This window comes from Globicephala melas, chromosome 7 (assembly GCF_963455315.2).
Source record: "Globicephala melas chromosome 7, mGloMel1.2, whole genome shotgun sequence".
NCBI lineage: Eukaryota > Metazoa > Chordata > Mammalia > Artiodactyla > Delphinidae > Globicephala > Globicephala melas.
Window position 1 is genome coordinate 80,415,042 of NC_083320.1, and position 13,066 is coordinate 80,428,107.

At 42.6% G+C, this 13,066-nt stretch overlaps 1 protein-coding gene across 2 annotated transcripts in view; it reads right to left on the reverse strand.

Moving 5' to 3' along the window:
* LYPD6 (LY6/PLAUR domain containing 6) overlaps positions 1-12,010 on the reverse strand; it is a 110,139-nt gene extending 98,129 nt beyond the window's left edge. Inside the window, exon 1 of one of the 2 annotated variants that reach the window (XM_030852809.2) lies at positions 11,892-12,010. The gene's annotated coding sequence lies outside the window, so the exon portion shown is untranslated. The remainder of the gene's footprint in view (positions 1-11,891) is intronic. The other variant, XM_060301501.1, reaches the window with a different exon arrangement.
* Positions 12,011-13,066: the final 1,056 nt, after the last annotated feature.

Sequence of the window (13,066 nt, forward strand, 5' to 3'; positions counted from 1 at the left end):
CATTTGTTGGGTAGATTACAGCAAATAAAATCAACTTCAATGCCAAGCCCCCAAACAAGTCATTTGAGTTCTTTTGTCATTAGCTTGATTATTAAAATAAGCAAGTGCTTGGGCTTCCCTGGAGGCGCAGTGGTTGAGAGTCCGCCTGCCGATGCAGGGGACACGGGTTCGTGCCCTGGTCCAGGAGGATCCCACATGCCGCGGAGTGGCTGGGCCCGTGAGCTATGGCCGCTGAGCCTGCACGTCCGGAGCCTGTGCTCCGCAACGGGAGAGGCCGCGGCAGTGAGCGGCCCGCGTACCGCAAAAAAAATAATAATAAAAATTTAAAAATAATAATAAAATAAAATAAGCAAGTGCTTTTCATAAATCAACTTCACTTTGCCAAGTGGTGATGCTGGTGAAGCCCTAGACAAATTGGTAGGAAATTACGGATATTGGAGGAAAGCAACAGAGAAAGGAGGAGACTTTCCCCCTCCTGTTTCAAAAGAGGATATATACCCTATCATCTCTTTTCTTTATTGAGCTATAGCTGATGTACAATATTATATGGTACAGGTGTACAACGTGGTGATTCACAATTTTTAAAGGTTATACTGCATTTATAGTTATTATAAAATACTAGCTATAGGCCCTGTGTTGAGCAATATAACCTTGTAGCTTATTTATTTTATACATAATAGTTTGTACCTCAGTCCCCTACCCCTGTCTTTCCCCTCCCCCATTCCCTCTCCCCACTGATAACCACTATTTGTTTGTTCTCTGTATCTGGGAGTCTGTTTCCTTTCTCAAACAACTAATCTTTAACAAAGGAGACTTACTAGTCAAGAAGTCTAAAAAATGGCTAGGAAGACAATCTTTCTACACATCCAGAGTACAGCCTATAAAGCATCAACAATCAAGTACAGACCAAATGCAAACCAAATTCTTTTTCACATAAGATGAAGTTTATGCTGAAAGCTTTACGGAAATCAGCATCCCTAAACTGACTGAACATTCCAAAGGGGGAATGCTGTAACACGCCAAAACAAAGCCTACTTAGGGGTTTTAAGGCACTTGGGTTCAGTCCCACAGAGAGCATCTCTTTCCTATGTGAGAAGACTCGGGTCTCCTCCAAAGTTCATTGAGCTTCTGTGGTACAGAACCAACTACATCTGTTCGGTTTTGTGAAATCTGTGCAAAACTTTCTGAGTAGAATTCTTTTATCTGAGTACCTTTCGAAGAAGGAAAATGAACATTAAACATTAATTAGCATCACGTTGGTGGGTTATAAAAAATTTACTTTTAATTGTTAAGAAAACAGCCTTGTATGGTAGGTAATGGTTACGTTACTGGAATAACAGTGGTGACAATTAACAGGAAGCACTGCTCGTTAACTAATCTGTTAATTTATTCAGCAAACACTGATGGACTAGGGAGAATGTCTGCTCATCAGATATCTGCTGAGCATCTAGTCTGTGCCAGGGCTTGCAACGCGCAATGAACTAAAAGCTCTGTTCGTATGTTTAAGGGAAGAGAAAAGGCAGCCTCTAAAAATAAGAAAGCTGAATTCAAAAATCTAGGCACAGCGCAGCTTGGAATCCTTGTGGAGACAGTGCAAGGAGGTGAGGAAAGTCTTATGAATCAAGCCAATATGATAATATGTATATTATCACTTGGGAAAAAAATAGTTACAAATTGTTCACCAAATTTCAAAACTCAATTTAGAGTATAAAAATATAATTAAATGCGTACAACTAATTCCAACTATTTTAACAAGACAAGAAAAACTAAATAGGAATATTGATGTTTCATCAGAGATAAGCCTGAATTCAAATAACAGAACATTTGACAAAGATTCTTAAAAATTTTAAACAAGGGTGGAGGACAGACAACCAAACTTTAGAAATAGTATAACATGTAAATTTAATTTAATTGTAAAAGGGAAATTATTATCATATTTTGGCTTTTGTATCCTAACATTATCTAAACAATTATCTCTTTAAAAACATATCAAGAAAACTGAACTCATAGCCCACTGAAAGTTGTCTGCTATAGGTTACCTGGAGAGATTTAGATTATTCTAACTGCAGAGAAGTCACAAAGTACAATGATGACAGTATGAAAAATAGGCATCGTGAATACTTATTCTCTCTAACCCAGAGTTACGCCCTATTTCCCGCCAATCCCCAACAACCTCTGAAAGGGGAGCTATTTCAGCAAGAGGCGGCAGAATCCAGACCCAGCCACGCTGTGCTCTGAACTTCCGCTGCCACTCCCTCCACAAAACACTCCCACTTTTACGAGCTCCTCATCCAGCAAAGGGTGAATCTGGCAGGAGCCAACTAGATTGGTGTCGGTGAGGCGATGTGTGATAAACGCCTTCTGTAATCCTGACGATGAAGGGAAGAACAGTCCACATTTTGTATACGTTCAGTATTCATCTTTTCATATTTATGCTACAGCTCTGTGGTTAATTGCACTGCTTTGCTCAGAAATGCCTCTGTCAGAATGAACAGTCTTTTATAAATTGTTCCTTTATGAAATATTATCCCGTCTATTAATAAACGCTTCAATATTTTTGTTAGGGTGTGTGTGTGTGTGTATTTGGGGAATTCATTATTTCTGTTTTGACTCTCTGTGACTTTATGTAGTCTAAAATACAAAGGTTAAGGGAAAGTGCATAGCTTGCAAGTTTGCACTCTCCTAGTGTCTTCTTAAAGTAGACGCAGGGATTTTCTAACAGAGTACATTCTTTTTTTTAATTAATTTATTTATTTTTGGCTGGGTTGGGTCTTCGTTTCTGTGCGAGGGCTTTCTCTAGTTGCGTGAGCGGGGGCCACTCTGCATCGCAGTGCGCGGGCCTCTCACTGTCGAGGCCTCTCTTGTTGCGGAGCACAGGCTCCAGACGCGCAGGCTCAGTAGTTGTGGCTCACGGGCCTAGTTGCTCCGCGGCACGTGGGATCTTCCCAGACCAGGGCTCGAACCCGTGTCCCCTGCATTGGCAGGCAGATTCTCAACCACTGCGCCACCAGGGAAGCTCCAGAGTACATTTTTGATCACAAGGTTTATACAACATAAAAACTCTTCAAGATAAGAGGCAAGGGGCTAGCTAGAAAAGAAACAGGAAGAGAGACATACTATGTAACTGTAGATTCACAGAATTTAAAACCCAGAAGGACCTCAGACAAAGCTAGTCCAATATTTGGTGTTGCACAGAACACCGACCCAAAAGATGCACCTTCAAAATGGGTTCCATTGTCAAACAGGTTTGGTTTTCCCCAAAGAGTATACCACCTTTCAGGTATTTAGAATGATCATTCACTTCCTAAAAGTTCTGAAAAGTCTTGCAATTGAAAAGCATTTAACCCATTGTTTCCCAAACACTTTTGACCATTGGACTTTTATTTCCCTCAGCATCCCAAGGAACCAGTGTCTCTTCCTGCAGATCCTGCTCTAGAAGGGCTGATCGTGTACAGTCATTTTACAAATGAGGAAACAGACGTTCAAAGAAGTTAACTGGCTTGGCCAAAATCCGCTAAGGAACTGGTGGTTGATAATTCAGCAAATAGCCTGATGAGAGTTTAGATTAAAAGTGGGAAATAAGCAAAGATCCCAACATCTTTCGTTTCCACCCATGTCTCACCACAAAATCGTTGCCTCTTCTGTGTCTCTGTCTCGGTCCCCTTGGAGACTTAGAGTCCCTCAACTTTTACTTGCCTACGTGACCAATACGCAGTTGTTAACCAGCTTGGATCCATTCATCAGCCAGCACGTGCTTCCCCTGAGGAAAGCCTTTTAACAGTAATCTTTTAGACTCTACAGTTGAGACTATGACTCAGCACCCGAGTGGCCCTAATGGAGGCTGCAGCAGGAACACAGCAGATAACTTAAGGCAGACAGAGCTTTGTGGCTCTCCTCAAATTTATTTCTGTATATTTTAGGGCTTCCCCAGATTAAGAGCGGAATCAGATAGGACTGGAAAGTTTTCTTCAATCAGTTATAAAGCAGGTGATCCTTTCCTTATTGTAAGTCCTCCAGATCCTTCTTTTCTGTACTCTTTTTCTTCTTTCCATTTCCCATGTTCAACCTTATTCAGGACACTGTTCCAGGAGAGATATGAAACCCTCCTGCAAGGTCAAAACCTCCCAGAAACTGTAGGAAATGAGTTTACCCACTTGCCTGAAATGTCTTCTGGGTGCGACAGCATTCAACATTTCTTGAATTTGCTTGGCCTAGCTGAAAATTACCCCTTCTAGCAAAGGTCTCTCTGACGTAGTTCCCAAGCTGAGAAGAAAGTACCATTACAAACAGTACCTCTCTTTAAATTGCTATTCCATTATATGATATGTATTGCCTTTCATTTAGAAAGTTGAGCCTCCAAATAGCTTTGATGGGAAAAATATCTGTTGCATCCTGTTGATTTTTACTTGCCTGGTTTGGCTCTCCCAAAGAATAACACTATGGGTAACAGGAGAAAATGAACTCTGAGTTATTTCTCAGAACTGGGTGGAGTTGATGCTGATCCAGCCACATCTCACCTGGCGCCCCCAAAACAACATTTTAAGTCAGCTGGCTGTGATTCCAACCTATGACAATGGAACAGGAAGAAGAATCCTGGCTATTAGAGACTAAACAGATCTAGCCTTGTCTAGCTCTCTGTTTAAAAAGCATCAGCCCGAACTGTGTGTTGAAAACTCATGCAAAGAGTTTTCAACAGCCAAGAAGGACTTTGTATATCTTTACCTATATATGGCAAGTTTGATATATTGTCTTCTATTTTATGCTATTAAGGATAAAGATCAAACACATTGAACATATGCTATATACATATAGCTAGGTAGCCACCATGTAACCTAGAGAAAAAGAATGCAACTAAGGTAGTAAGAAATTACATACGAATAATTAAATCTGGGTGATGGGAAGAGAAATGATTATTTTCTTCCTTGAACCTTTCTGTTGTTTTTGGTTTAGCAGAAATTATCTATATACTTCTAAAAAGCACAGTACAGCTTAGTATGAAAGTGTGAAACAGCCAGCTTTTTATTTCCAGGTGGGAAGACGGCACATCTAACTTGCCCAAGTCCTAGGTCATGGTGATTGATGGCTTAGAGTCTATTCAGTAAAGACCCTCAATATCTAGAGGGTACTCCTAGGAAACAAAAGCAGCGAAGTGTCTCTGAGGAGAACAGTCACAGCTTGTGATATTTATTTGTTCCTGGTGGACATCCAGAGACTAAACTTAGATGGCAATTGTCATAAACTACAAAACCCAAACCTATCCCTTCCATCTAAATCAATCTTCTGAGATCCCCCTCCCCTCCCCTACCCCCCAGCCCACCCCCAACCCTTACAGCTTTTTCTCTATGAAAGTAGTAAGTCTATTCAACATATTCTTTGAAGGCTTACTCTGTGCAAGACAATATACTCATGCCAGCATTCAAGAGAAATAAGACATGATGTAAATAAGCTAGAATGTAAAAAACAGTAAGTTAGTACAAAATACAGGTATACGTAAAAGAGGAAAATGTACACTGATGTAAATGAGGAGAAAACGCTTCTTTGGGGAGACTGCATTTGAACTAGGCCTTGAAGGTTTAAAAAGAATTGTCAGTTGGGAAATACTGGATAAAAGGACACTCCTGACTAAGGACACACTGACCAAGAACAAGTCAGAATTGCTACAAAAGTTTCTGTGCATTCATTCGGTTGGGTGACTGGGAATATGAATTTTAAAAATTCCATAAAGGGAAATCCTTCTATGAAGTTATACATAAAAGAAAAACCATGTACTTCTTAATACCATTCCTTTGATCTTGTACAGAAAGATCTTACATAAATTCAGAATATTACTTCTATTAAAGTCAGTATTTTTAAGAGTTAACATTTTTAGAACACTTGAAAGTCAACTTTTTTATCTTTAAGATAAAAAGTTCTAAGAAATTAAATGTATTCCGCATGGATAATCAAGTCGAAAGAACAGGCAAGATCTACATAGCAAGAAAAGAACAAATTCCAGGGAGATATGCTAGATACTTTAAATTTTTTATCATAGATCTCCAAGAACTCTGTCTTCTTAACTTAGTTTGTTCTAAATACCAACATTACGCCACACTTCTAGTTGCTCAAAACCATTTTATTAGATCAGCATTACTGGGTAGTTTTAAATGTCAAAAAATATAGGTTGGTTCCTCCTCACCTAGGAATTTAAAGTTTAATTAGTGCAACCCCTTGATTTTATAGTTGAAGCAGATGAAGCCCAGACACTGGGTGCCTAACTTGCTAAAGGTCAGTCAGCTAGTTAATGGTCACCAGTTAAACTGGAGGAAACTAAATAACTTGCCTAAGGTCACAGCGTTGGCAACTGGCAGGGCCAGAATTACAACATGGGAAATTCCAGGCCTCTAACATTGCTCTACACTGCCCTCTCTGCCAATGGAAGAGTCGCAGAATCCCTCATAAGCAGGTAGAGTCCTGCAGATGAAAAGCCATACAAATAAAAAGCAGAGTAATAAATGCTATTACTATAAGTGCAAGTAAGTGTATATATTATCTAAATTGCTTTAATGGTATAAAGAAACTAGTATTTCTAGATGTCTTGATGGAAACAAATAATGTGTACATTTGCTAGTTTATATACTGCAAATCTGATACTTCTTGATTTGAAGGAAGGGGGTACTTCTTGAAAAGGGGGGAAAATGGGATGAGAATAATGCAATCTTTACTTATCCTGCGTTTTAGGGCATAAAATATTAAGAAATATATTTTTGAAAATGTTTATCCAAAATCCTACCACCCAAACACATTAACTGTATTGTTATGTAATCATTTAGAATGCTTAGAGATACTTGTTTTGATAACTCAAGTAACAATCATGATTTTTTTAAAAAAATGTCAGAGATAGGACAATCTTGGCTTTAAGAATTCTTATATCTATGGCTTCTACAAAAAGATGAAGATTTCACGCCCAGTACTTCTGTTTTGCCTAACAATCCATGATGTGGTAATGATTCATGCATACACCTGAATGTTTTTTGGAATCTATTTTTAATTTTAGCCTGTAGCTCCTCTTGGCAAAAGAGAGAGTAAGGATGGGCAAGTGGGATGCATGACAGGAGATAAGGGTATTACAGTCTTTGAGCTTATTACTTCCTGTCTGAACCCCCTTGCTTTCAAATATCAACAGATGTGTTCTAGTTCTATATTTTCAGGAAAAATAATCCAAGTTCACTGTATTTATAACTGTGTGCATGAGAATTTGACTTCCAGTATCTGTATAGCTCTTCCTTTGCAGCAACCTCATAAGGGTAAAAATGTCAATTAGGCTACTAGTTATGCTAGCTAGCCACTAGTTATAACTATGACCCCTACCCCTAATTGGTAGACTGAGAGAAAACTAAAATTATCTGATGGGGACATCATACTTGGGGCTTCTCTGAGGGCCATGGCTCTGGAAACTGGGCACATCCCTTATGGGATCCTTTGTCTATGGAGTTGTTACAAGACATACCAGCTTCCATTAACTTGGTTCTTCATATTCTGATAGTTATAGCAAAAACAGAACGACTTTTGATTTCCCAGTTCTCACTGTCTAAGGAAAGCACAGTGCTCATATTCAGCCACACTTTTCCTTAGTATCAAATACAAAAAAAAAAAATTATTTAAACATGCTGCCTTTCATATATAGGGAATTCAGGGGGAAAAAACAGGCAAATTTTTCAAATGCAGATTTACAGAAGACATAGAAATGACAATCAAATGAGCCTTTGTTATAGTAAGACTATTTGAAATCTGAGGTTACAACACTATATATTATTTCCATAATACTTTTTCTTCTAAGAGCAATACATGTTCATTGAAGAAAATTTGGAAAATACTGAAGTAAAGAAAGATAATAAAAACATTTGCAATCCCATAATACCCAGAGATAGTCACTATTAATGTACTGATGCATTTCCTTCTATAATAGATAGATGAACAGATATGGAAAGAAGATTTATACAAACTAACTCAACTACACACTTTTAATGGTATCACACTAATATAGAATTTTATATCCTTTTCTTAACATTAACTTTAACTTGGTGGACACACTTTTTTTTTAAGAAAGCTGAGAGAATATTATCCAGCTATACTGACCTCTGATGGGAATGGAATCCAAAACCATCTCCTATAAATGTGCTTTTCCCAAATACACTTTTCCCAATTACACTTTTTTCCCAAATACACTTTTGCTTTTCCCAAATTGCTTTTCCCAAATACACTTATCTTCAATCTTCCATTTTGACTTTAATCTTCTATTATTTTTCTTCCCATTTAGGCTGTCTTTTTAGTTATTCCTATGATTCAACTTTATCAGTGTAGTTTTCACTTACCCATAAGAACTACATACCATCTACAGACATTTATAAAAGTTTAAATAAAACCATCCACAAACTAGTTCCTGGAAGAGCTTATTTGTCCATTCAGAGAAGTGTCTATCTCCACTCTCTGTTTCTTGTTTCTTGGCCAAAAAAAAAATTCATGAATAGGGAAGAACCAGGATTTGAAATCCAGTCAGGCTTTCTGAAAGTTTAAAAATATCATATTTTGGGCAACACTTTAGCCACAAATATATTTCCTCCTTAAACTCTAATACATTATTCCCCCTTTCTCCAAAATAAGTTGTACTAACTGTAATCTGTGTTCACTTTGAATACTGATCTATAGGGACATGGATCTGGCCTGATGGCTGCAGGGTCCCCCCTGAAACTCCTCCCCTGACAAAAGCCCCGCGAGGCCGCCAGCCAATGCCCCAGAGAGCTGTCATTTACACACTAAGGTTCAACACGCTTGAGTGATGGCCATCTTGGTGATTTAGTATCTAGTCTGTTGATTGGGTCTGGAATATCCTGAGCACTTGCCATCTCTTGATCTATTACCTCCAGTGTGTTTACTGCCTGGGAAAGCCTGGGTATAAGAATGTTACTCAGCAAAAGCAGAAGCAAAGAATTCATTTATACTGTGTTCTCTTTTTATCTCTGAGTATCTGTTTGGTACAATGTAAGCCAAGTATTTCCACAATTCTCCTTTCACAGTATGTAAGAGTCTTTCATTATTATTTTGGGACTCCACTGCAAGAATTTTTCCACATTCATTTTTGGCCATCTCATTTTCAGTGTGCTTGGGATCTGTCACCCTTCAGGGGCTTAATTTAATAAACTGACCCTTCAAATATTTCTACCTACATTAATCCAAACAAAATTAATTCTACTCATCTTAAAAAATATTATGCAATGTGTCATAAATAAAGATCATGAGCAATAGTTTTCCAAGAAAAGATGTGTAAATGATGGGTTTTTAATAAATAATCAGATAGACAGATAGCTGTAAGCCCCTTATTGCTAGCTATGCAAGTGAAAACATGATTTCTCTTTAATCAATGTTTTCTGTTGCATTTGTAAACTAGTTAGCGAGGATTTCAGGACTTTTGATGAGTGAGGTTTTTTTTTTTTTCCAGAGTGGCTCTGGGTTTATTTAAGTAATCTGTTTTGTCAACTCTTTTTAAAATTCAAATGACACTAATGAAATAATCATTTATTAGGGCTTCACTGTAATTGTCTATTGAACTTATGAGGAGTTTCTGCTTATAGAGTGGGAGACTTACGTATTTCTCAAACATCTATGCCACTATTAGTCACTTGATTTTTCTGAAGCACTACCATAAGGCCATCATTCTTCAGGGTTTTGATTACTTGTATATTTAACAACTCATTAATAAAAATAATATGCCCCTTGGAAAAGGATTGTTCCTTAAAATCCATTATTAGCTTTCTCCTTAAATGTTTATCAGCCCTCACCTTACAGGGAGCTATGTGGTACTTTGCAGAGAGCAAAGCCTTTTGGGAATGGTACATAATGGTCCGGAAGCTATGCGCTGAATAGTAAAAAGAGGTACAGAAATTAGAACTAGGAAAGAAGGAAGCCCAGCATGAAGAAAGGGAGGGAGGGAGCAAGGGAGGGAAGAACTTGGGAAAAAAACTTGACTTGAACTCTGCTATTCACCTTGGAAAAGTCACTCAACTTCTGAGAGCCTCAGCTGTTCCACCTGTAAAATCAGGGTGACTTCCTCACAGATACTTTAATAGTAGATTCCAGTGTGCCATGTAAACCGTACATATGATGCAAAGTATGGTTTTTTACTTGGCATTATTTGCTATAATCAGTCCCGTTTATGCATTCTGTGCTATAAACATTCATCTTATAAAGACTGTCAACAGCTTCAAAATGTAGACCTATGCATTGTAGCTACCCTTTTTGGTCTGGAAGCATTTCTGATATTTTTAACCCCAAAAAACGAATTTACAGTTTTTAACAGCCTTTGTGTGCCTACAAGCTCAAAAGCGTACTGTTTGCTCTCAGGACTAGAGTTCTGTAAAACCTCTTTTTAAACAAGGAAGCCTCTTTTAAGTCCTGTTTCAGTCTAGTGCCTTTGGTCAAGGAGGAAAGTAAAATTGAAAGCAGATAGATGTTTTACATTTAAATGGGTTTACCATAAATGTGTATTAAGCCATTTCATGGACGATTGCACAAATATCTTTGGCAAACTTGGTACACATGAGCACATATACAGTAACCATTAACGTCTTCTAGAGAAATAGGGTGCAGATCTAAAATTTCAAAGAGCTACTTCGAGTAAGAAAACGTAATGGCTTTAAGGGAATTGCCCTAATAATATCAAGGCATCTGCAATGGCTGGCCAGTGAAGAGCAGAACAGAGCATATGTCACTGTAAGTCAATTTAACAAGAAATAACCTTTCCCCTGGAGAATCTAAACTCCCTAGCCTCCCACAAAGAAAACTGAATTTTGGAGGTCACACCTTGGGTGAGTTACCAGAGGGAGAAGCTTAACATTCTTTTTGTCATATGGCTCTGGTAGGTCAACGCTATTCTACCAACTAGCTCCCTACCAAAGAGTTGCTGCCTCCTCAATGTCCCGCCCCACCCCCACCCCCCAAATTACAACAAGTCCTTGGACTCCCCTAGGAAACGGCAAATGATTGTGATATCTGAGATGCCAGGGACCACGCCGGATACAAATCATGCTCAAACATCAAGTTTTGAACCTCACTGTGAGGAATAGGGTCGAGGCAGGGGTTGGGGGAGTGGAGCTGGTGAGATCGCGGCGGGGGTCAGAGCGAGTCAGATAGACCGACCGATAGAGAGCTTTAGGCTAAAATAGAATGTTTAACCAAATGTAATCAATGGAACTGCTTTTAATGTAGAGAAAAGCGGGTCGCCAAGTCAAGCCCAGGCGAAGCTCTGGCTCAGTGGGTGGACGCCACCTCGCCGAACCCCCATAGTGGGCAGTCGGAGGGCCTTGCCCGTTAGCGCGACGGCTGGAAGCGCCCCAGCTCACCGCCCCACCGCATTGGTTCTGGGTGGGCGCAGCCGGGCCATGGCCGCCGCCCACCGCCACCCCCCGCCCGCCCCGCAGCAACATGTGGGGCGCTGCCACTCCGCCTCCCCGGTTCTCCCTCCGGCTGGAGTTCCTGGTGGACGCATGCCTGGCCCTGGGAAGGTGCTGAATTACTCTTGGGAAAGATTCCTCCAGCGGTGAACTTGGCAGCTCCTGACATTTCCATCCCACCCCCAGAGCACCAGCACTACACACACGCACACACGCCCCTCCGGACCTGCCCAGGCTGCGCGCAGTGCGGACTGCCCACTCGGGGGCAAAACACCGGAGAGGGATGCAGAAGCGAAGACACCAGCTCTGCTGGCCAGGGGCTGTGGGGGGAAAGACTGTCCTAGCACTCGGTAGTTCCAGGGACTCAGCCCACTCCGTGGTTGGCCCAGGCCCCGCATAAGCTCGGGCCGCTGGCAGGAGCCCCGTTTCCTTTTGTGCTCTCCCGGGAAGCCCGCCTCTACTCACCCGGGCTGCACGCGGATTCCGGCCGCCAGCGGCAGCCCGCTGCTCCATCCCACGAACACTGCGGCGCCCCCGGAGTGTGCAATGCGGAGCCCCGCCAGCGCGCGGCCGGAGCCGGGGAGTGCGAGGAGGGAACGAGCGAGCGAGCGAGGGAGGGAGGAAAAGAAGGAGGGAACGCGGCGGGGAGGGACAGGGCGGCGGGGGGCGCGCGCCACTCCCACTCGCGCCGGGCCCTCGCCGCCTCCCGCAGCCGCTACTGGCCTGCCCGGCCTAGCCGGCCGCGGGACCAATCAGCGCGCGCGGGGGGGAGCCGAGCCCTCCGCGGGGCACGCTCATTGGTCCGGAGCGCGCGACCCAACTCCGGGAGAGTCTGCCTGAGCGCCCAGTGTCCAAACTCAGGCGGGCCGGAGCTGCTGGCTCGGCGCAGCTGGGGTGCCCGGCTCCGCGCTTCGGCCGGCAGAGTGAGTCTGCCGAGTTCCGCGGACGGAACCGGGAGGATATGAGACCTGCCCTTGAAGCCCGTTCGCGGTGAGCGTTCAAAACTAGCAATGTTTGCTCAGGTTGCACTGCCCCTTTCCTGTGAGCGACCCCCTGCGCCGCTCGCTTCACCCTGGCCAGTAGCTGAGTGAGGGAAAGCCTGGCCGTGTGAAATGGCCCCAGCCAAAGCCTACTCCCCGCCACCCCCAGGGCCGTGCGAAACCCCCGGCACCTAAGAACCACAGCTGAAAAGCACGTCGAGCTCCTTACTCAGGGCAAACCTAGACCACCTGACGTTTGCAATAGAAGACGCACGCCGCGGGGCGGGCGACGGAGTTGGGGAGAGAGCCGGGGTTGGTGATGGCAGATCCTCGTGAAGAAGTGGGAGTCGGGTTGTAGGCTTGGTGGGAAAAGCCCAAGGCAGAATTCTCCCACCCTCTGCCAAACGTTTGCCTCAAGTAACCGCCACCCCCCATCCCCAAACCTCTCTGCAGGTATTGATTTTTCTCTTTCCTGTTGTAAATCATACTTGACTCTCGGGGACTTTTCAATCCAGAGCCTCAGAGTGGAAGCGGAACCGCCTACCCTCTGAGCACCGCTGAGGGCAGGCGAGGACCGGGGCGGGGGCGGGCGTGACGAGGGAAGGTCCCCGGGAAGGTCGGGAGGAAGGGTTCCGTCCGGGAGCCGGGACCTCGCCCCCA